Genomic DNA, 25,905 nt, shown 5'->3' on the forward strand with positions numbered 1-25,905 from the left:
AGGCTCAATACGTCTAAATCTTGCAATTTCATTTACTATTTCCAATGTTTGTACACATCCAATGTTCTTAACACCGAGCCTTTTGAATATGACCAACCTTTCCCACAAACAGACACCCACACTGCCACAGGATATTCAGTCAGATGAACAAAGGCTCCCATAAGGCGTGGCTTCAATCTGGAATATCTATGCCACTGTGGGAGACTTTTGACAGGATGTTGAGCATTTTGCTCTGGGAACCTCCCCAAACTCCAGCAACAGGCCAAACAGAAGAAAGTGCAACACTATTGGAGCACAACATCTGCCTTGAAGAGCAGCTATGGCAATGCTTCCTCCTCCTGGCAATAGCAGCATCTCTAGTGGGTCTCTCGGCCTGCCTCCCTGCCCAGTCTGGGTGTTGTTCTAACCTATAATGACACAAGTTCCACAGCAGCATCCTACATGCCCACCTAAACAGGCCATACTCTGTACCAACACTGACATTCAGGCCCACAGGTTCATCTTGGATGGCAGCGCACAACAACTGGAGCCCATAATGCCCACTCCTTCATGGGTTTGTTTAGTAGGGTTACCCTTGGGCATAACAGCTCTTCTCTTTACTAGACCTGGGGAAAGGAAGATTGTGCCCCCAGCCCCGTAGAGATACTCCAAAGGAGTCCAGAGGCACAAGCCAGGCTTCCTGACATGGATCAAAAAGCAGGATTGTACCTCGTCTTTCTTCCATGGTTCCTTCTCAGGTCATCCTCTCTGTCTAGAAGGTGGAGAAAATTGTCATCAGTGGGACCCTGGCCCAATCTATTATTGCCACATAACTTTCCCACCTATATCTTACACGATTGCATTCAGGCCATTGACTGGCCAACCCGTAACAGCATGCTGGATGAGTTTCAAAATGACAAGAATCCCCACCATCTGGTCAGAACAGCTCTGATGTCCTCCTTTCCAAAGCCATTCCCTCACCACCTCCCACGGAGAACCTACGGTTCAACAGAGACGTGAGTCTGACCTCCTACATTAGGCTAATTAATGGGAGGATGCACCTTCCCCTTTTGTGAGGAGCAAAGTTAATCCCTTCTGGAAGGGCCCGTTGTCTAAGAGGTGGAATGTTACTTAATCTGAAGAGACACAGAACTGTGAATGAAGAGCAGCCTTTGGTCCTTGTAATGTGCACCAATCAAATGTGAAATGTTAACACTTTTTTATCATAAAGGGCCTGATTACGACTTTGGTGCTTCCTCCTGTCTGGCAGGCTTTATTTATTATGTTCCCATGGTGGTGCCCTGAAAATGGGCTTGTAATGGGAGCGCCAAAAACAGTTCCTGCACTGCATGGACTGTTAATGGAGTTGGAACCTCCATGACACTGCCAGTGGAGAGTAAACTCGTAATATGCTTGGTGGTTACGCCAAGCATATTGTGTCGTCCTGACAGCCACAACACCGCCAGGGAATGTTGGTTCCCTGGCAACTGCAGCGGGGCAATGGTGCTCTGTAATAGGGCAGTTGGGAGACTGCCACAGACTGCCACACCCCAACGAGTCTGTAGGTCCGTGGGCCGCCAGAGTTGTAAAAGAGCCCAGAGCTTTTTGCACCTTGGCCAAACAGAAGGGTACATCCCATTTGTCCCTGCAATTTCCACTGGATTCCATTTGACAAAAGGGCTACCTTTTAGTAAATGCCAGGCTGGTAGGATAACAGTCTTCCACACTTAGCCCTCAAATGTACATGTGTTACATGTCACACACATCCTACCCAGGGCCCTATACTCTAGCGGTTCGCAGACTTGACAATCTCCTAAATAGTGGTCCTTGGGTCCGTGGCCAGTGGGCTAGAGGAGGAATATTATTCCTTACCATTAACTTTTATTAGTCTTATCTTTACAAATCATTGTTATTTGAGCATGGGTTAAATAATAGGGGGCTATTAAAAACATGAAAACTGTGCTTCAGACTAGATGTTCACGTGGTATTTGTTAGATGACAGACATTAAGAGTTGCAGCTAAAGAGCGGGTTATGGCCATTACTGGTACCGAAGGTGCAATGACGCTAGGTGCTGGTTAGTGAGGGGCCCAGAGCACCGCGATTACGACAGGTTTTTTTTACCTAACAAAGAAGTTTGAAGATACTTCTTGGACGTTTTCTTGACTTGCAATTGGCCGCCCTTGCTCGACACTGTGTAATACGTTAGCAATTTTTTTAGGACTTTTGAAAACATTTGAATTAATAAATTGAATAATGCGTTTACAAGTCTGAAAATGTGAAATGTTAATTAAAATAAGTTATGACATTCCTTACAGGACTTTAAGAAGCTGAGCTTGTTAATTGAACAGTTTAAAAGATATGTCATTATTTTAAAGAGGGTCGACAGCCTGATGAATATTGTAGACTGCAACCTGCCCACGGATGGTCCGAAGAGTATGTGGCCTGAAATCACATTTGGTTCTTCTCAATATGAAACTGAGTGGGTCCATCAAGGTTCACTAATTTAAACTTTTCAGATTTGTGCTGACAATGCAGAAGTACAGCACTGAGCTTAGTGAAAAACCTACCTATGTATGTGGTTTGGATACACCTTGAACAAGCTCACGTTCATGTACCTGTTCATATAACACAACGTTCCTCATGCAGTTCAGGTACAAGACGCCATCTGGTTTATATGCTTCCTGCCACATATAGTCAGGGCCACTGGAATTATGTAATTCTGCGGCTAAAACTATATTTGCATAATTATGGATTTGCCGCATTTGCCAAATAATCCATCATCTGCCGCATAATCTGTAAATTTCAACAACAACAAAATTGTTTATAGCTCAAATGGATCAAGAGTTTAATAAAACTATTGGCAACTTGGTTTCCTACGTACCCAAAGATTCTTTGCAAAGTTTGACTGGTGATCTTTTAGTTGCTAATTGTATTTGGGTGTTGAATTGGTACTAATTAAGGTGAACTTTTATCTCAGGCACTGTTACCAGGTATCAAAATGACAAAATAGTTACATAATGAATCCCCCCAAAAATGAATTCCAGTGGACCCCAATGACAACCACAGGTTCAAATTAAGCACTAGACATATAATTTAACACTCAGGGGCATAAGTACAAGCCCCTATCGCCACCACAATGTCACTTATTCCGACGTTGTGGTGGCAAAAGGGGCTTGCACTTATACAATGCAGCCTTATTTACAAGGCAGCGTTAAGCCACTTAATGTGGCTTAACGCTGCCTTGTAAATAAGGCTCCCTTTTACGCTGTACTTAGCGTCAAAGGGGTGTGCAGTGGGTGTTGCGGTAGGCATTCTACCGCAACACCCATTCATTTTGATGCTCCCCCCTATGTTCAAGGACAGCATACATAGGAGGGAGCGCCAAAATTAAGACCAGGGAAAACCTAGTCTCACATTGGCGAAACGAGGAGAAATGCATTTTTTTTCCTCGTTTTTGCTTTTTCCATGTGTGCTGCCTTGTAAAGCACACATGGAAAAAGTAAACTGCCATGGATTGTTTATGTACATAAACAATCTGTAATAAAAATGCAATTTTGTGACTTTCATGTGTGCTGCACGAAGCAACACACATAAAAGTAACAAAAAGGCATTGTAGGATTGTTTATGTGCAGAAAGGGACACCTTCCTGTACATAAACAATCCTCCCCTCGTAAATATGGTGCAGCCTTGCGTTTCAGAAGTGGCGGAGTGAGGTGTTAAGCCATGACGGCTAACATCTCACTCCGCCACTTTACTTGTACATATACCCCTCAATGCGGCCTACCTGGTCTAGGCCCTCATGGCACCTACCTCATCTCTAACTTTACCCTCAGAGCCTCCTTGCAACCACCACTGTCCTGCGCCAAAGGCCTCCTGAAATTAACGTACTATTGTTGCCCCCTGCCATTCCCGATGGAGGCTCAACCTGAAGCTACTATCTCACTGTACTGCATCTAGGACACCACACACTCGGTCTCCATCCTCGCCTCATTCTAAGTTTACAAAGTAGGGTAAAAGCAGCCGCCTTTTCTATGCCATCGATCTATTGAAAAAAGACACCTTCTTCCATTTTCCAGTACCAGCAGCCATCAGCTGCAAAATGTACCCCTCATGTGAGCTGCAAAATTAGATACACCGCTCCAACTGAGGCCCCCGCAAGACTGGACAACCAGCCCGGCACAATGCACTTAGGGCCCGATTCACAGAACAAACTTCAGACAAAATCCTAAACTTAGTACCATTTTGGTATTCACAGAATGCACTTACTACTTCTGGTATTCACAGAATGAACTTACTACTTTTTCGATTCACAGAATAAACTTACTACTTTTGCTATTCACAGAATGGATTTACGACTACTAAACTTACGTCCGCACTCGGGCCGGAAATTCCGGCCCGGAGGCGGAGCTTCCGGCCTGGAGGCGGGGCTTCCGGCCCGGAGGCGGGGCTTCCGGGCCAGAGGCGGAGCTTCTGGCCCGAAGGTGGGGATTCCGGCCAGTGGCGGAGATTTAGCCAGGGAAACATCCTTTACCACGATGGCGTTACAACGAGGAACATTTACCACGCAACACTTACCTCGTAGACGTCTTCACCACGCGTTCTTCTTCAACGAACATCTTTACCACGCAAGTCTTCTTCCGCCTTCATCGTCTGCGTTAACGTCATTAGTGTAGTCCTTTTTTACTGTCTAAGGTGTTGAAGACGCGAGTTAAAGGAAAAAATTAGAAAAAAAGGGGGCTTGGGGGGTCTCCCCCCAAAAAATAAAAAGTAAAAAATAAGAAAAAAAAGGGGGGTGGGGGGGTCCCCCCCCCAAATAAATAAATAAAAATAACGTAGGGAAGGACAGGAAATCGACGTCGTTTTATGAGAAAGAAAGAACGAAGAGACGACGTGAAGAGGTAAGGGAAATTAAAAATTACAATAAAAATATATGTATATTGAGGGTAACGGGAAGGGATAATTAAAAAAAGTATTGGGGGAAGGGGGATCACGTAAGGGTACAGGGGAGGGGTATAACCTTTACCAAGAGTATTCCATTACCATGCAAGTATGCGTGGTAAAGGAATATTAGTGGTAAAGATTATGCGAGGAAAAATCATTCCGTTGTAACGCATGCGTGGTAAAGGCATGCGTTGCAACGGAATTCGTTGTAACGACATATATTCTTTAGCCATGGCCAAAATCTCCGCCTCCGGGCCAGAAGCTCCGCCTCCGGCCCGGAAACCCCGCCTCTGGGCCAGAAGCTCCGCCTCCGGGCCGGAATTTCCGGCCCGAGTGCGGACGTAAGTTTAGTAGTCGTAAATCCATTCTGTGAATAGCAAAAGTAGTAAGTTTATTCTGTGAATCGCAAAAGTAGTAAGTTCATTCTGTGAATACCAGAAGTAGTAAGTGCATTCTGTGAATACCAAAATGGTACTAAGTTTAGGATTTTGTCTTAAGTTTGTTCTGTGAATCGGCCCCTTTCAATTTAAACATAGACTTGCGGTACACAACCTAGTGATGAGAACACAGAAATATATATTATAATTTCCAAAAGGTCAATAGGAAATAGCTATGATGAATTTCGTAGTATGTCATTGGCAGCAAGATATTGCATCAAAGCATTAATAGCCACATAGCACTTAAGAAATTATAGTGTCTTAAAAAAGTACTTCTGATGTGGGAACTGGAAATCAACTCAACATATCTGAGAGGCATGACCCTTTAGAATACTGTAGCTGTCCTTAGGAAATTGCAATATCTTTGTTGATTAAATTACACCTCTGTTTCTAGCGCCTACGTGCAGAGAAGCTATAAATGTACAGTTGCATAGTAAGATCATAGAGGCCAATTGTGCAGGAATGAAAGAGTGCCTGTTCAGTGTAAGAGTTGCTCTCTGAGGAATGTCTGATCTCAAAAGAGATCTGTCTTTTCGGCCCAAAGGCATGGGACTTACTGTTTGAGGGTCAGATAATACTTTTTTCTAAGCTCCTTATCGACGCCTGTAGCCAGTCACTTATATAGATGGAATTTCCGTTGTCGGCTAAGCCATTTTGTCCTTTACCGGCTGTGGAGAGCCATTTTACTACATGTACCAGGAGTCTGTGGGTCCAATAGAATCACGTCATAAGGTTTCTTTTTTTCACAGTGAGGCCACGGTGCTGGAGTTACACAGCCGGTTTCAGCTTGATTTTAGGGTGTAATACCTCGACCAAGGCTGCTGTTCTGCAGGTTTTCTCAGGGAGCATTTGCTCTCTAAATCACAATGCTGGGGATTTGATATGCTATTCCTCCATGCCACATCAAGTGAAGTTGTTTGGTAGCAGCATCATTCCCACATGCTTCTTTAATTCACCACGTCACACTGCCATGCTACGTAGAGGCCAAAATGTGTCTGTGATTCTCGAAGACTGTTGAGAGATGATACTCTCTGTCGGGACGGGGTGTATTCATTTACAATCTCATTGGGAGTGAAGGGTTTTTCTCTGCAAAAATACCTTAAAGCATTGGTTGACCATTATTGAAATGTAAACAAGACTGTTTTACAAATAAATAGTAAGCATGTGTGTTTTTTTAAAGCATGCACATTGCCCATGTGCCATTACCACATGTTTCATGGTGCCAACTTGGTAAGTGTGTGTGTGCATAGGTGCCTTTTGTGACGCCAGAGTCCAGCTAAGGGTGAACTTACTTTCATCCCCTCCCTTTTCCCGGGGTCTCTCTCAGCCATGCCACAAGAGTCTGTTTACTTGCATTTTGATGTAACTCTGCCACAATGATGGGACTGGCTGGATCCCACGTGCACACCTCTTAGTCACACTCGAGCATCCACAACATTACAATCCCTTTTGCTTCTTCGTGATCGTCTTGTTACAGTAAGTTCAGGACAGGGCAATATAGATAAGTTCTACTGAGATTCATTGCATGTAGATATATTTTATGTGGTTATCCTGGCCTCCCCTGACTGAGGACAAGTATTGCTGGGATTATGAATCCCTAATTCTTCTAAGCTCCTGTCCAGCTGGCCAACGCAAAAAGATTAATGGGCAGCAAGACACTGATATCACCTCCCAAAAACAGAGAGGCAAGCAAGATAAGCGAAGGTAGCATAGCAGCGATCCAGTGAGCCCTGACAAAAACTTGGGAAGACAATCGGCACAAGACTCTGAGGCAGCCGGGCCACTGCAAGATGGCGCCTGCTGAAGCACAGTGAAGCATGGTGCCTGCTGAAGCACAGTGAAGCATGGTGCCTGCTGAAGCACAGTGAAGCATGGTGCCTGCTGAAGTACAGTGAAGCATGGTGCCTGCTGAAGCACAGTGCCAGTTCTAAGAGCAGAGATGGAGTATGGTGAGGGGAAAAACCTGCACTCACTGACTTGTGTTTTAAGAAGTGACATTGATTTGCTGGAAAACTGGTGGGTCATCTGCAACTTAAGAGCTGGTTATTATCCCAGCAGTGCAAATGTAGACATCATCCTTCCAGGTCACAAAATGCATAATTATCCTCTATAACTGTCTTTAGCAACATATTGGTAGCCAGCCAGGCCCAGCTGCACACATTTCTTTTCTTTACTTACCAATGCCTGGTCCACTGCACTCACAGGGTTGGGAGCTGTAGGGAACATCGGGACTGAAGGGGACTTAAATGGCACGCCGACACAGACACATGCACCTTCAGTGGGCACCGCCTTGTCTGCTCCTGGCTGCCAGTGAAGCTACACACACTAGAGCTCAAATGATATACACAGTCCTGTAGCGTGGCAGCAAGTAGACACCTCGAGTCTGTGCAATGTGTCTTCAAAAGTCTTGAAGACAAACTGCGCAGACTCTATTTCACGGCTTCCCCTCTGCAGCTAACCACACCCTTTCCCACCTTGTCAGAAGTCACCACCCACCTGTGACGAGTTGGGAAAGGGGGGGAGGGGGCGACCATGCTGTCCACTCCCTAATTGAAATCCCCAGTGCACCAGTGCTCGGTTTTAATATGCCCGAGGCTAATCTTACCTCCATGTCACCAGGGGTAGAGACTGGTCTTCAATGTCATGGCTTTACCGAGCTGATGACCTCACAGGCCTTAGGGCTGAGAGATCATCAGCCCGGAAAACACTACAGACTTTGGGCGTGTCTGTTGCTGTGTGTCATGACACGTCATCATCAAAGCAACAAACAAGCAGGGTGAGTGCCAGTATGCACAGCGCGACCCCAAACAAGAGATGTGTGTGTATGTGGTTTTTTTTTGAAGAAGAAGCTAATTTAAAGACTTTCCTTTCATTTAGGAAATGGCCTTCACTGAGGGGGAAATTAAAGGGGGCAGAGCCCCAATGCCTATGAACAGAAACAGCCGCTGCTCTGTGCACTTCATCACTGCTCACCACTGCTCACCAATGCTAAAGTGCGTGTGATGTCCCCACAAAACAGGGTACAATGAGCTTATACCTGAATTGAACATTTAATTTACTTGTAAGTCACTCTTATATGGAACTACAGATAACCAGAGTCTGTCAATTAAATGCTACTAGTGGCCAGCAGCACTCTTTGTGACACCCACTAAAAGTAGGCTTTTACAACTTGCCTCAGGCGTCCCATTGCACCTGTAGTGCAAGTTTTAATTGTCAATTTTACTTGGCAAAAAACTCTTTTGTCAGGCCTAAACCTTCTTTTTTAATACATATAAGCCACCCCTAAAGTAGTCTCTAAACAGCCAATAGGGCAGGGTGCATTGTATTTAAAAAGAAGGACATGTGTTTTTAAGTTTTACATGTTCTGGTAGTGAAAAATCCCTAAATGTAACTCCTAATTACTCCTACCTCGCCCATTCGATAACACTGAGTTACCTTATTACATTAAATAAGTGCTAACTTTGATTGGGAGTATGTAGAAATGTCCTGTTTTGTGATTTAAAATCCACATTAATGGTAAAGTTGGATTTTAGATTACAATTTTGAAAAGGCAAGTTTAGAAAATTGGTATTTTTCTGCCCTAAGCTTTCTGGGGCCTTCTAGGAGTCTCCAGCTGCCCAGGTCTATGAATTGCTCCCACATCAAGAATGCAGATTGAAAAACAGTGAACAATAGGACCTGGGTGTAGCTGGGAGTCGACCATCCTGTCGGGATGGAAGGTGCGGTGCGGTTCCCTGCGCCACTTGCATTTCAAAGGGCTGCCTTTAGCACACTCACAAAGGAATTTGACACCAGCCTTTTGTCACTCTGAAACTCTCGGTAGGGGAAGAAAGAGAAAAGAAGGACATTTCCAGATCTATATGTGGGGTGGACTAAGCGTTTCCCAAACCTCAAAGAGAGGCACCTGGTTTAAATGTTGGCCCTCCTGAGCCACTCCTAAGTACATTCCTGGACCTGTGGACATTACAGAAGAAGCACTGCCTTGTTCTCCAGATGACTACCCTGCTGCTTGAGGCCTGCATTGTTTCCTAAAAGACTGCCCTACTACTTGAATCTTGCCTTGTTCCTCAGTGGACTGCCCTGCTGCTACCAGAGGACGTCTGTGCTGCTTGATGCTTGCCTTGTTCCCCAGAGGATTGCCCTGCTGCTTGAGGCCTGTCCTGCACTCAGAGAAGGAAGACTGAACTGCTCCCTATTTTCCATATTTACCTGGGTAACTCCAACGGTCAGTTGACTGACCTGTTCTGAGCTGCATGGACATACAAGCTCTAGAGGACTCCCTGCAAATGCCCAACGGACCTGCTGCAATTGGCCCTGCCCATACCTGCAACTGGACCTGCTTGGACCTGCAACTGGCCCTTCTTCTGCTGATCTCTGCTGTAAGTTCCTGATCCCCAAAAAGTGCCCTTTCAGGTCCAGGACCCTTGTCTGGCATCAGTTGAGATCCTCCTGTGAAGTCCTGATATTTTGTACTCTACGCACTGTACTTGAGAAGGTAACCTTTTCAGTGGAACTAACATGGTCCCTGTATCCATCCCGCACCCCATCGCGGTTGGCCTGAACTTTCCACTTTGTCCTGGTCTAGCGCAACCAGATACCCACAGATATCGAATGCTGCTTCTCTGCGCTATGTTTACTTAAACATTTTAAATTGCATATCTCCAGCTCTACTGGTTGAATTTCTTTTTTATTCATTTTATTTATTAAAATGTATACTGTTTTTCTAAATTTGGGAATTTTATTGAGTTGTGCTTTCACTTTGTCACTGTTTGTTTTCTGCATAAATATTTCACACATTGCCTCTAATTTAAAAGCCTGACTGTTTTTGTGCAAAACTACCAGAGGGTTAAGTACAGGTTTTAGTGACTTTTCCTGGTTCACCCTGATAGGGATTGTGGTTGTTGCTTGAAAAGGGTCTTCATCCCCGCCAATCAATTATCCTATTTCGTACAAGGAACAAGGACCAATGGGTATCAGAGCGCTTTACATAAGAACAGTTACATACTGCAGCCGAGCAGTGCACATAAGATGATTTCACTGGTTTCACCTGAAAACAGCTGCCAACTACAAAAGAGCAATTTACACAGGAACATTATATATGATGCAACCTAATAATAGCTTCATTTTTCATGTTTGTATTTTGAGCAAGACTGGTTATCCACAACATAAATGAGGCTCGTCCAGCTCCAAATAGTAGAGTACTTCAGGAGAATTGGAGGAATATCAGTGTACAGCTGCGGCCCGTGCAGGTAACAGCACTGGATCCTGGTGGGGCTCGCAGGGGGGAGGGGGGGGATTTCGATGGACAAGATGAGGGAAAATTAATCATTTATTTAATTTTCCCTCGTCATAGTCTGTCGAAATTGCCCCCCAACTCCACCGCTCTTACCTGCACAGGCCGTGGCTGACTTTATAACTAAAGATATCCCCCAGAGAGCTCTGTTATGCTGCAAAGGTGTCCAACGTAGTCCCAGGAAGACAGGATCCATGCCAGATTTTCAGGATATCTAAATGGGGGCCCCTCGGGTCTGCAGATTCTGCAACATGGAGCTCACACACCCACGATCAGGGCTGGAGTAGAATGAGGCGCGCCTAGAACGAGAATGTGTAAAAGTCAATACATTGCCCAATTTTTAAATGCAGCTGGATGTCCTTAAACGAATGATAAAAGTTCAATAGACAACTGAAGTTGAACATTCTCTGTACGCGTGCACAAAATAAGGCCTCAACAAATGTTTGCATTGCACCGAGGATGTTACTCACCTAATCAGCCATTCTGCCCACATGGGGCTTATTTTGGTCAGACGGTGGGTAGTGACGCGAATCAGGAATATTCCCAGAAGGTGACTGGAGTGCCCTAAAGACATACCTGGTCTTGGACGGCTGAGTACAGTCATCCGAGGCTTCCCCACCCTGGTATTAGTACATTCGTTGCGGAAGTAGAAGGGTGCGTTTACACCACGGCGCCGTCCTGGAGTGATGCTGAATTGTCATGTTCTTTGCAAATGACAAAATTGCTCTTGTGTCGGAAGTTCTTGGAACAGAGGTTAGCACCGAAACTGCTCGCAGATGCTGGAAATGAGTCACTGAGTTTACAGCACTTTTTCTTCGGTGTGCTGGACAATTAAACACAAAGTGCTTGGAAAGCTTGTGAGGATGTATATATCTGCTGGATCCGGCATATTTAAATACAATGATTTCTTAAAAGACAACCTTCTTGTCAGAGGAAACTGCAATTTGGCCTTGAAATGCATTTAAATCTTGAAACAATACTTAGTTGAAGGAGCACTGTGTTTTTAGCAGCTACACTAGGAAAACGCTCTGATCTATGACTCCCTTTAATCTATGGCTCATAAATTAATCTCACATACCAGCACATTAACATAATCGATAATGCTGTTTTACTATGAGAGGCCTGGGGCACATCCTGTGTGCAGGGATATAAGTGCCCTAAGCCAGCCACATACAAAGGCAAGTTATGAAAACAAAGCGCGGCCTGCAGCCAGCTCCAGGTTGTGGTGCTGACAGGAGCATGGGGCACACATGGAATGGCTTGGGCCAAGTCTTGTATCTTGGCTCTTCACACTACAATCAGCGGTATAGCACAGACAAGACACAGCATGTGGTAATGCTCTGTTTCTTACACACACAGGCACACCTCTTGGCTATGTCCTTTGTTCACTCTTTAAATAGGCAAATCTGAAGGTATCTCACACAAGGCACAGCCTTCAGTTTTGCCCATTAGGCACAATGGGCACAGATCGCATTATTTGTGATATCTTCAACATCATAAGTGATGTCATTAGAGTTATTGTCATGTGTGAAAAGAGCAGGTGTAGTGTCATAAGACAATTTGTGCTAGGACCCTTGCAGTTTTGTGAAGACTTAGGTAAGGAAGTACGCAACTGTTTAACAGATGTTAAGGTGCGGTTATTAACTGTTATGATGTAATCAGAGAGCAGAGTGAGTTTGTATGCTGAGAAAGAAAGATATACAATCAAGAAGTGGTGTATTGATTTGCATGCTCCCGGGCTGGGGATGGTGCTACAACTGGTGATAAGTGTGGGATCTGTGCCCTGAAGAAACAAGACTGCTCTCCCTTGATACACAGCAAACTCCTCATGTGTACCACGTGTGCCTACTTCGATGAGAAACAGTTCAAAATTGGCATTGGTGGAATCAAAACCCCGCTTCTGCCCAAATGCAGCTCTCGAAGAAGTCTAAAGCCCTGTGGAGGAGCACACTCGAAAGCCCACCAGAAACCAACTGGTAAGGCTAAAAGAAGAAATACTGTGCCACAGCCCAACACAGAGCCATCATCGATACAAAGCGAAATGCCAAAGGCAGCTACAACCAGGTATGAAACAAGAGCCCACATCAGAGACAACCAGGTACGAGAGACGAGGATTCACTTAGCGGCACAAACAAAGTGCTGTACGATCTCAAGATCGGGCTAAACAACCCAAGTGCAAGCACAGGAGTTGTGCTTGCCAGAGATACAGCTTCCTGTAGATGCCATGAAGGCCCTTGGAATTTAGAAATCTTTCATTGGCTGCCAAAAGAAGCAACAAGTACAGTTCAGCCATGTTTCTGAAACCACCACAACCATTCAAACTGCCAGGAACAAGAATATTGGCGCCATATGGACTGCATGGACCAAGACATTTGGGGCCTCATGTAGGTAGCCTAATACTGGTCGGTAACGGCCGATTTTCGGTAATTATACCGTTACCGACCGGTATTTAGGCTTTTGCTATGTAGGGGATCATTTCTGTATTCGGTAATTTACCGAATCGGTAAAATTACCGAATCTGTAATTTTACCGATTCGGTAAATTCCGAATACAGAAATGAGATGTAGGGGGAGTGTGTGGGTGTTGTCTGGAGTCGGTATTTACCACCAACTAATAGTTGGTGGTAAATAAAGAATGGATGTGTAAAAGCATTTTAAAGCGCTTAGAAGTGTGCAATGTGGCAGACATACATGCCCTTAGGGCATGTATGTGTGCCACATGTGCACACATGCAGGAATCAGGGGTGCAACAGGGTGTCAATGTGACACCCTGCCACCCTTGATTGTGCTCCCCCCATTACCGAATCGGTAATTACCGATTCGGTAATGGTAACTGGCTCCCCATTGATTCCTATGGGCCTCCTGGCCCATAGGAATCAATGGGAAGCCAGTTACCATTACCGAATCGGTAATTACCGATTCTAAAATACTGACCCATTCCGATTCGGTAATTATTACCGACGGATTACCTACATAGCATTTACCACTTCATAAATACCGAATCGGTAACATTCGGTATTTATGAAGTGGTAAATGTTAGGCTACCTACATGAGGCCCTAGATGATTTCATAGATGCTTTAGAAGAGGTAGATGATAAGAAAATCATTTGGTACCCAAAGAACCTTCGCGGTGATGGAGTAGAAGGAAATGCTGAACGAAATATTACAAGCTGACGCAATATACCGTCAAGGAAGTTTTGAAATTCAAGCTCAATCTGATGCCGAACATTGACTATCAAAGGTACATTTTCAGTCATGCATGACAGCAAACGATGGACGAGTTTATTCAAAGACGATGTGCTTATCAAACATTGAAATTGAGTCAGTTTATTGATGAAGAAGCCATACATCTTTGAGTTTTCAATAGCTATCTTTCGGACTTCTTCAGAAGACGCATGTTAAAAGAGACGATCAGCTTGGAAAAAGTGCTACTGGCCGCCAAGGCCGAAGAAAGAGAGGATCGACAAGCAGCTGACATGGAAGATGGAAAAGTGAAAAATGAATCAGCACTGGCCATGAAGAGCAAGGACAAATACTGAGTGGACGCATGCAAGTTGTCATCTCTAATTTAAAAATAGGTTGTGTTTCCAATATGAGTTTTCATATCCAGGTAAAGAAAAACGTATGGCAAAGACTGCAGTAAGGATAACCGCTTCCTAATGGTTTGCGGAGTGAAAGAGAAACTTATTGCGTCACAGTGAGAAAAGAAAATAGACATAAGAAAGTTCCAGAAGACTTTTCGCCATGCCCCCAAAACAAAAAGCCGGCATCAGTTACAACAAGTAGAAACCAGGCAACATTGATCATCATCAAGCTTATCATACAGAGGCTCGTCCACATTATCATCGAATGCCAGTGAGGAAAATGGATGTGTGCTGATGGCGTCAACCAACAAATGACTAGGCCTGAGCTGAGTTTGCAGAGTTTTCTGCACTCTGAGCCCCGCAGAGCACGCAGAGTGTTTTCCTCGCTCATCAACGTCAAGTTGATGAGCGCGAGCGAGGAAAATCCTCTACCCAGCGAGGTTTCTCAACGCGGCTGGTCAGATTTCTCATTGTGGGTGGTCACGGATGAAGCGTTGAGAGGTCTTCCATTCGTATTGAGAAAGCTGCTGCTCAGATCAAAAATCTACTTGAATGCCAAGAAAATAAGCAGCGCTCTTGCACTGTGCATGGTGCCATTTGCGCTGATTTTACAGCACGGGACAAACACCCATCGCTGAAAATCAACTAAAACAGCATGGTCAAACGCACTCCGCTGCTTGCGGAACTCCACGTAGCCTGCAGAGATTTTTGGTCACTCTGCGAACTTTGCCCAAACCTACAAACGACATGCACATGTCGGTCTGGCTGCTTGTCAGAAAGTTTCAATGACAAAAGCAAACCACCAAATGAAACAGTGCCGGGACACCTCTATTGAGGTCGCTGTGCATTCTACAAATGGCTTTTGATCGATTGGTTGATTGAAACAGCAAAACTAGTTTGGTCATTGCCCCAAGATTATAATTAAGGAGAACAGTTGCCTCATAACTTTCATTATAGACAGTGGTGCGTAGATTAACACCATGCCAGTTGAGAAGTTTAAAAACGTATCTCCTGTGCCACGTCTACACCCGTCGAACATGAAAGTATACATGTGGGCAACTTCTAAACCATTGCAAAGTCAAGGGTCATTCACATTGACTTTGAGACATAAAGTAGTATCAGTGCAAGTGCAAAATTATGTTCTTCAAGGAGCTTTGTCCATTATCTGCCTAATCATCTTTGCCACTGCTGCTGACTATGGAACTGATATCTATCAATTACAGCCTCCACACTCAATCTACAGCTGTGAGTCAGTTCCCGTCACTATTTCACGGCTCAAAAGAATGAAAGTGCGACTTCACATCAATGAGGAAGTGCGTCCTGCTGTCCAGCGGCACTGCAGAGTAGCTCTTCACTTGCAAGAAGCCGTTGAGAAAGAACAAGAAACGCTGCTGAAAAATGACATCATTGAGGGCTCTACTGGTCCTACACCACGGGTGTCACCCATAGTTGTGATGCCAAAAAAGGACAGTGGGGGTGCAGTGCACATCTGTGTCGATAGGCGCCAGGTCAACAAAGCAATCGAGAGAGAAAGACACCCTGGTTCACACATAGCGGACATGATCATGCATCTGAACTGTGCCAAAGTTTCTCCCTTTTTGACCTGATCAAGGGATATTATCATCTCGAGTTGGAAGAGAATTGCAGGTACATCACTACTTTTTCAACTCATGTTGTTTTGTTCAAATTCAAAAGGATGAGTTTTGGGGTGTTGTTAGCTATAGAACTATTTCAGGAAGTTATACATCGAATAATTCAACCTGTCACAAATGATTTTAATTACAGTGATGACATATTGGTATTTGGAGCAACACAAAAGGAGCACAGCAATGCTTACTCTGAATGCAGCAAAGTGTGAGTTTCACAAAACTAAACTCAAATTCTTTGGATACATATTTTCTGATGGGGGAATGACTCCTGACCCTGATAAAGTAAATGCACTGTCAGCCACTTGCGCCCTGAAAGATGCCACCAAGCTGTGATCCTTTCTAGGTATGGCCAGCTATTGCTCAGGGTACATTAGTGATTTTGCTACTGTAAGTGCTCCATAAAGAGAGCTCACAAAATGAAATGCCCTGTTCCAATGGTCTATTGAATGTTATCAAAGTTTCAAAGGAATAAAACATGCAATTGAGAATGCAACTGAGATGGCCTACTTTGACCCCAAGCAACACTCTGAGATCACAGTGAATGCAAACCCAGTGGGGCTGGGGCAATCCTTGCTCAACATAATGGTCATCCAAATACTCTGCATCACATTGTAGCCTATGCCAGTCATTGCCTGTCTGACAAAGAACGTGCCTGTTCTCAACTGGAGAAGGAGTCTGGCTGTAGTGTGGGCCTGGGAACATTTTCATGTGTTTCTGTACGAAAAATGTTTCACTATCATCACAGACCACCAAGTGCCCCCACGCATTGAGAGGTGGGGTCATTATGCACTGTACAGAAGCTGGGTAAAGACCAGAACCCTGCTGATAATTTTTCATGAGTACCACTAAATGGTCACAATTCAACATCCAAAATAGCTGAGGTGTATATCAACTTCATTGGAGAGTCTAGTACACCAGTGGCCATATCAATCTAGCAGATTATTAAGGCTACAAGTGCTGACAAGAACATGCATATTCTCAAAGACATCATTCGGGTTCAGTCCTGGAAGAGGAGTGTTCGACCTCTTGTTGACAATGTCGATTTCAAAAATTCAAAAATATACAGGATGAACTCTCTGTGACCAAAGATGTTGTATTGAGAGACTCAAGAATTGTCATACCTGGGAGCCTAAGACAACAGGTCATTGAACTATCCCATGAAGGATATCGTTGCTACCGAATAAACCCTAAGAGACCTAGAGTGGTTCCCGCCCTTAGATGAGAGGGGGTGAGAGGGAACGTAAAGAGAGTCATCTTTGCAACTGCCTTTCCCCCAAAGTGACTCAACATCCACTGACCATGACTGACCTTCCATGAAGGCTTGCAGTTGATTTCTTTGGGTTCCTAGGAAACAACACCTCTTGCTAGTCATTGATGAATATTCATGTTTCCCCTTGGTAGGGGATTTATCATCAACCCCTGACTAGGTCCGTGAGCGGCTGGACAGTATCTTTGCAGCTTTGGGTTTCCCTGCAATTCTCAAATCTGACAATGGTCCTCCATTCAACAGCAGAGAGTTTGGAGAGTTCATAGTCACAATGCATCAAAAAAGTACACCTCTGTGGCCCCAAGCACATGGTGTCATGGAATGCTTTATGGGTACCCTTAAATGGCTTATTCAGCGAGTATCCCTTGAGGGGATTGAACTAAAGCAACCCCTGTGTCAAGCCGTCTGTGCTCATCATTCAACTCCTCACTCCACAATGGGTCAAAGCCTCACCACCTTAATGTTTGGGAGAGCCATCGGAGCCAAACTGCCACAATGAACAGCTGTGTAAGTGTAAGATGAAGACATATGTCAATCGGTGTCGGAGAGCCCAAGAGACAGTCTTTAATGAAGGTGACTTGGTTAGGCAGATGCCAAAAGCGAAAACAGACACTCCATTTGCTGTTGATCGTCTGAGGGTTGTGACATGCAAAGTACACATGGTGACTGCAGAATGTAGTGGACAGTCCATCACACAGGACTCGCCATGCTTCAAACACCTACTCCATGTGATCGTCAGCTCCTACACCTACCAATGATGCCGTCCCGCCTGACAATCCAGATCAAGCAACAGAAACTGAACAATGGTGCCTGAGCAGAGGGCATCTCAATCACTCCCTGTCACTGGATCTGGTTCATTAGTGTGAACACCTTAACGACTCATTGAAGAAATTTAACAGAACTGTTGTTTGTACTTTTGATTTAACAAATGGGAAGATATAGCGTCATGAGACTATTTGTGCTAGGAACCTTGCGGTTTCGGGTGGAATTAGGAGATGAAGTACATAACTGGTTGGGAGGTGTTAATGTGTAGTTATTAATGGCTATGACATAATCAGAGAGCAGAGTGAGATTGCATGGTTAGGAATAAAGATGTACAATCCAGAGTTACATGTGTGGTGTATTGATTCTGATGCTCCTGGGCTGGTGAGGACGCTACATCAGGGACAACAGTTAAACCCAACTGGTAAATTTGAGGGCTTTTTGCATTTTGCATATTTAACCATGATGTCCCTTTAATTTATGTTTTATTATGAAATTTGAATGTATTTATTAACAGATAAGTAAATGATCGTAGTTGAAAACCAGAACACTTCTTAGTAAATTTCTTGGGATTGTAATGATATACAAGGATTACTGTTTGCAATATCCTGTTCTGAAGAACAAAATTGCATGGCCTATGTCCATTCTGTAGATACTGCACGCAAGGCTAAGGTCATACATTGTACAGAGCACACCTGTCTGCAGTTCCCACAAAGCATTGCCTGAGGTCATTCATACCCGGTACTGTGAAAAGGACATAGTCTTTGGCAAAGACTTCCTATCTGAAAATATTGGTGAGTCAAACTCATTGACAATTCTTTTGCCATTCATGTGACTGATTCCTGAGCAGAAGATGTGGCATCAAACATATAGGCATCCTTATTGGATGCCCAATGGTAAACCAACAGGGGTAAATATCTCAGCAAATAATACAACAATATTAAAAAATAAGTTAATCAGCATTAAAAATGAAACATCCAAAGATGTGTACAATAACTTTCTTACCATGAAGTATCCGTGTGCCCTTGAACACAACTTCCACAGAGAAATCGGGAGGTGGGATAATGATCCTGTCAAATATACAGGTGTACACTCTCTTTCTTCTTTCAGGTTTCCACAGACTTGAGAGAGGTTGGGGAATTTAAACAACCTCCTGCTATTTGAGCTGAAGGTCTGTCTCTTCCTGCAATTGTTCTTATACTGGAGAAAAGTCTTTCTCAGTGCAACTGGCTATGATATATAACTTTCTGCAAGGGTTATTTGCAACCATTCTGAAATCTGGAGAGTCTTATAAAAAGTGGCTCATTCAATGTTTTATAACTATATTCTTATTATCCCTAAAAATGGGTAGGTATCAGAATGCATGAGTGTATTTTATAGTATTATACTATTCCTTGACAGCTTGTGATTATTCACTGCACCACCACCAAAACCTGTTTAGAGTATGCTCCCGAACCTCATATTCATCACCCATGTGTTGCTATATGTGCCAATTTGTAATCAACATTCTGATGATGCAGTGGTGCGCAGGATACCAGTGCATATGGGAGTGATTTGCACATCCTATGAGGGCATGACGAACAACTTCAATTCTACAATACAACAAAAGGTTGTGCAAAACATGATTTTGCTTCAAACTTAACCCAATGTGTAATATGTGTTTTAATTTCAAGTAATATTTAATATAATTCATGTCACAAATAAAATAACCTATGCACTCTAGTGCATTGGATTTCCCATCAACCATTACCACAGAAAGTGACATCAATGGATCTCCTATCATCCACCTACACATGAAGTGACATCACTGAGTTTCCCATCACCCTTCTGGACAGGAATTTACATTATAAGGTTTCCTGCAAAAAACTGTCTTAAAAAGAAGAAGCCAAGCAAGAGGACTTTATTTGCCATCACCCATCAGCACAAGAAGTGACATCACTGGATCTCCTATCATCCACCTACACAGGAAGTGACATCACTGAATTTCCCATCATCCATCAGGACAGTAAGTGGCATTACTGGTTTTCCTGCTAAATGTGTCTTGAAAAGAAGCAAAGCAAGAGAATTTCATTTCCCATCACCCATCAGCACAGGAAGTAACATCATGGCACCCTACACTCCTTCCCCCACCTAGGATGGCAGAGGCAACACAGATGTGCAACGGACGCGCCACTGGCATGCTAAAGACACACCAAAGGCATGCTTGTCTGAGCCAGTCCACACCTGTGTCATCGCACGGCGATACTCCTCAGCACTCCTTGGGTCTCTTGACCTAGGACGTTGTTCCCCCAACTGCTATCATACCACGGTAGGAACTTCACCTGCACCCACTGCTGGTTCCCAGCACCAAAACTCACACCCCCATGCAAATACTAACAATGTCATCAATACCCCCTGCCAACACACAAGCATGCCTACACCCTCACCCTACAACAAATGCCACAGCAAACCATAGTCATCACCCACTTGCATGCATGTTTCTCAACAGATGATCACTAAACAAAAGCAAGATCGAAATATAGGACCTGCTGAGTAGCAATGCACCTGACATCCTATTCATCACAGTGACCTAGCTTAGCAGCTCATCATCTTTCATCATTGCCAATGCAAATCCCAGCAGGCCACAAAATCTCTCGAGAAGACCGCCTTCACAAGCTAGGAGGAGGACTCGCTATCATCCACAAGAAACTGACCAAATCCACATCATCCACAGAGAACGCCACACCAATCATGAAACACCTGCACTTCAAACTGCACATTTCCGAAAACTTCACCCTAAATGGAACTCTCACCTAACAACCAATTGGAGCAGAAACCACCTTTGCCAACCTTATCACCAACTTCATTGCTCCACTCACGATTGACTCCAGAGCCTGCACTGTGCTCAGTGACCTCAAATTTCACCTGGAAAACTGGAACGACCCCTGCTCCACAACACTCTTCAAAAGCTTGAGCAGCATCAGACTCACCTAGCTCACCCCAGAACCAACACACACCACAGGTCACAGACTAGACCCCATCTTTACTGCCAGCAACAGCATCAAATACAACTCCACCACACTGCTCACATGGACCGACCACTTCGTCATCCACTTCCAAATCAACACACCTCAAGTCAACGCCCCTACCAGGTTCAGCTTTCCAAGTTGCAGCTGGGGCAAAATCACAGAAGCAGATTGGATCAACCTAGCCCCACAGATAACCTCGACAAGGACATCAACAACTTCAACAACTGAATCAAGAACTGCCCAGACTCCTTCGAGCACATCAAACCCAACAAACACATTAGATCAAACATGCAGGCCAGCCTCCAAGACACCAAATGACACTGTAAACACTTTAAAAGGAAATGTAGAGACAGCCACAACACCACAGACGGAACTACCTTCAAGGCTGCGCTCAGGCGCTATCACCAACAAATAAGAGCACCTAGAAAAAAAGCACTAGCGGACCACACCGAAGGAAGTGGCAACAGCTGCAAGGAGAGCTTTTTGATCGTTAAAGATTTCACTTTGCCCTCAGGCACTGTCAACAACATCACTGCCTCCTAACAACTATGTGACAAACTATTCAGCTTCTACCACAGCAAAATCACAAACATCTACAGCATCTTTGCACACCAACCCAAGCCCAGAGAAGTTTTTGCTAACCTATCCACCACCAACGAAGATGCCCTCCTGACTGAATGTATAACCCTCACCTGAAACAACACAGTGGCAATCATGTGAACCATCCACTGAGGGGCCTCCAATGAACCCATGCCCCCACTACATCTACAATCTGGGAACATCATCAACACCTCCATCAAGACTGCCACTTTCCCGGATGAATGGAAATTTGCAGAAATGAACACCCTACTTAAAAAGCAAACAGCCAGTCTGAATCAAATGAGGAACTTACGACCAATCTCCCTGCTCCTCCATCCAGCCAAAGTGATTGAGAAAGCCAACAACAAGCAACTCATAACCCGCCTTGAACTTCACCATCTTCTAGACAACACCCAATCAGGATTCAGAAAGAAACACAGTATAGAAACAGCACTCATCACAGCCATCAACAACATTCAAATCATCTTGGATTGAGGAACAAAAGTGGCCCTCATCCTGCACGACCTGTCCACAGCCTTTGACACTGTCATCAGAAGACTTCATGAGACTGGCATACACGGATCTGCTCTCAGATGGATCTTTTCCTTCCTAATGGGAAGAGCCCAAAGGGTCAGGCTGCCACCCTTCACACCAGAGACCAAGCAATTGATATGCGGAGTCCCATAAACTTCTTCCCTCCTTCCCACACATTTTAACATTTACACAACGCCGCTCGTCAACATCATCTGATCATAAGACATCACCATCATCTCCTACGCCATTGACACCCGACTCATTCTCTCCCAGATGAACAAGATAACCACCACCAGAACCAACTTCACCAGCTGCATGACCATGGTAGCAGACTGGATAGTGCCTGCAGCTCAACTCCAAGAAGACAGAAGTAATGGTCTTCGGCAACAATACCTCCCATGGGAACTCCACCTGGTGGCTGTCAGAGCTAGGACCAACACCCACATACACAGACCACGCATGAAATCCAGGGATCATCCTAGATGACAAGTTCAACATAACGGCTTAAGTCAACACAGTGTGCTGCTCCTGCTTCCACATCCTACGCATTCTGCGATAGATCTTCAAATGGTTGCCTCAGAACACCTGATGGACTGTCACGTAAGCACTCATCACCAGCAGGCTGGACAACGGCAACACTCTTTACACCATGATCTCCAAACAACTTACACAGACTCCAGACCATCCAGAACACCACTGCATGACTCGTACTTGACCTTCCATGCCACACCCACAACACACTGCACCTCAAAAAGCTTCAGTGGCTCCCCATTTAGAAACTCAGCCAATTCAAACTTCTCAGACACACATACAAAGCCCTACACAACACAGTACTTGAATACTTGAACAGCTGCATACACTTTCAGCAACCCACCAGACATCTACGCTCGGCCTCACTCTCACTGGCACACATTCCCTGCATCGGCAAAAGCAAAACTGGAGATCACTTATTCTTTTGCATCTCACTCAAGACATGAAACGACCTCCCTCAACACATCAGAGCCTCCTCCTCACTTCTTGAGTTCCGCAAGGAGCAGAAAACCTGGCTCTTTAGTATAAGCACCTTGGGGACCACACACCTACACACCTGCCCTAGCGCCAAGATACCCTCTCAGGTGATTAGCACGCAATACAAATCAATATAACATAACATTTAATAGTGCACTTCAATGTATTCCTTAAACCCAGCTGAATGTGCCATGTGTCTGGTACTTTATGGAGTGGGTCTAGCGGCAGGTGTCTTGGCAATATCCCAGAGATAAATGCTACTTTCCAGATCAATGTATATTTCTTACCAATATACTTGAAAACTTTTGAATACGTACCTTATTGATCTCTTAGTCTGATAGAGAGAGTTTAATACAGCTCAGAATGCATGTCTTTATTTCTTGGGGTAGTGTCCATCCTGCTCTCTTTCTGTTTTCAGGTTTTTCATTCACTCATCTACTGCTCCTGATGCTGCTCCCTGTCCTTTTTGTTACATGGCTTTTTTCCCCGCTGAGAGGTCTACATCCACTGGTTCTACGTCTGATGCTCCACCGCTCCTCCCCATTCCCAATTATTCTTATTTTTTTATTCCAAGTGCCCAGCAGCTGCAAAGTACAACTGCACCGCCCGCCTCTCTTTTTGGTAATAATATACCATTCTGAAATTGTCTTTACCAATATTTGTTTGCATTGTTCCTCCAATCCACTTACTCATCTGAAATGGCTGTTGGCCACGCTGGAATGGTAAGGTAGCTAAAGCAAAAATGCCCACGTGTGTTGCATATGTTATGTGCATAGTTTAACCATTCCAAGGTTGACACCGTGTGTCAGCCATGCTCATGTGTCTTTAGAGACTGGTGGCCATTTTGCCTTTCTTTACCGTTCCAACATGGCTGATACCATTTCAGAATGGTAAACACGTGGCAGCAAAAGGCAAACAAACATTGGGATTGGGAAAGCCAGTAGGCTTACCTTCACTTTTTAAAGGCAAGGCCTACTAGCTTTTCCAACACTTGTTTTTAAGAGCAGGCTCTGTTGCTTAACGGGAACAGGTGCTGTCTTTTTTTGTTTAACCCCTTCCCCGCTCATGACGGAGCCGCTCCGTCATGAGCCACGGTGGCCGTGTGCTCATGACGGAACGGTTCCGTCATGTCACGGCCGTTGGCGGCCGCTCCGCCTACGCGGCGCTGTTTCCCCGCCTGTGCGGGGGGACAACGCAAATGGGCGGAGTCATGACGGAACCGTTCCGTCATGAGCACAGCTCAACCGTGGCTCATGACGGAGCGGCTCCGTCATGAGCACAGCGCCACCGCGGTGCCCCACCGCACCCCCCAGCGCTGCGGCGGAATTCCCGCCGCAGCGAAAGGGTTAAAAAAACATTTCCATTTAGGAAAACAAAGTGGGATGCAGGCAGTAGTCCTCTAAACCACTCTCCACTCTCACAAATGGAATTGACATCAGTAGTAAATCAGTTACTACCCCAGTGCAGAGGATAGGGTAAAGTCACTCATCAATGGTCTGGCACTGCAACTGGGGTCCCAAACCATTTATACAATCCTCTCCAATTCAGGAATAGGAGCGCGACGCCCCTTGCAAACGCTCCCCTATTTGCCATTCAGAAAAGATTGCAAACCCCTTTCACAATTTGGAGATATAAGAGCTTCCTTCATTGAGAAAACTCCACAAACCCTGTGAGTTTGCCAGTCACTAGGTTCGCGACTGCAAAAGGGTTTTGTACATCTGTCTCTTGGTTTGGAATCAAAAGCAGCGTTCTTAGAGCTCCATGTCAGACATGCACCTGTGTAAACAGTCTTTTTTTTAAATAATAGTTCACCCTCTTTACACATATAAAAAACGATGATTGGAAAATGAGTGATTTTTGAGACTTTACGTAGATAAGAGATGATTGACGCACTGGGGGCAAATAAACAAAGTTGTGGAGCAGAGCTTGGTTTGTCTGTGGTTTGGTGGTTTAGAGTCAGGACTGCAACTTCTATGGACTCGGTTGACCTTTATTTTTGCATGCCTTTGTGAAACTGGCGAAGCTGTTTTAATTCCCAGCACTTCCGCCTCATATTTATGAGATAACACACTCTACATCAAAGGTGATATATGCAGTTGAATTCCCACATAGTCCCATAAACATACTCGCCTTATATGCTACCTAAAAACACAACAGTAGTAAGTTGTTTAGAATAATACTGTTGTAATTTATGGAAGGGTAAAAAAATCGCTGTATTCCCCAAACATCAGGCCGCGATCAGAGCTGTGCTTGACTCATTACTGCCTACCACAATTTAAAATAATCATTTGCAGACACCTAGCAAACGGCCTTGTTTGTTGTGGTGGGCAACCACATTTTGAAAAACATGGTTAACCGCTAGCGCTTCCTTCCGACCCCTTCCCGGCCATTAACTTCAGCCTTTATTCCGTTCACAAAGGACTCCAAATTTAAAGCTCCCCACTTACCAAAACGTATCTTTAGCTTTACCAAATATATCTGGGAGGACTGGCAATTGTACTCGGCGGGCAATTCCCCGAAAGTTGTAGGCTAGAGGGCTGGTTTAAAAACAGAGGGGCAGATTTACAAACCCCTTGCGCCACTTTTGCGTCACTTTTAACATGAGAAAAGTGACACAAAAGTGGCGCAAGAGGCTTGCAAATATGCCCCAGAGTGGGCTGCCACGACCCAACCAAGGCGCTATTCTAGTCGCAGCCTCCTGCAGAGAGGGGCTGCTGGAATATTTATTATCAGGATTTTCGCACCATCCGGCCGGTTTTGTGTTGCTGGTGATTCCTTCAGGACTTCCCAGATCTCTGGGACAGCATTTCTCATTTCTGGGACTCGTATTACTGAGCCCCCGAATAGGATTCCCTGGAATTTGA

The sequence above is a fragment of the Triturus cristatus genome, chromosome 5_1, assembly GCF_964204655.1.
Source record: "Triturus cristatus chromosome 5_1, aTriCri1.1, whole genome shotgun sequence".
Classification (NCBI taxonomy): Eukaryota; Metazoa; Chordata; class Amphibia; order Caudata; family Salamandridae; genus Triturus; species Triturus cristatus.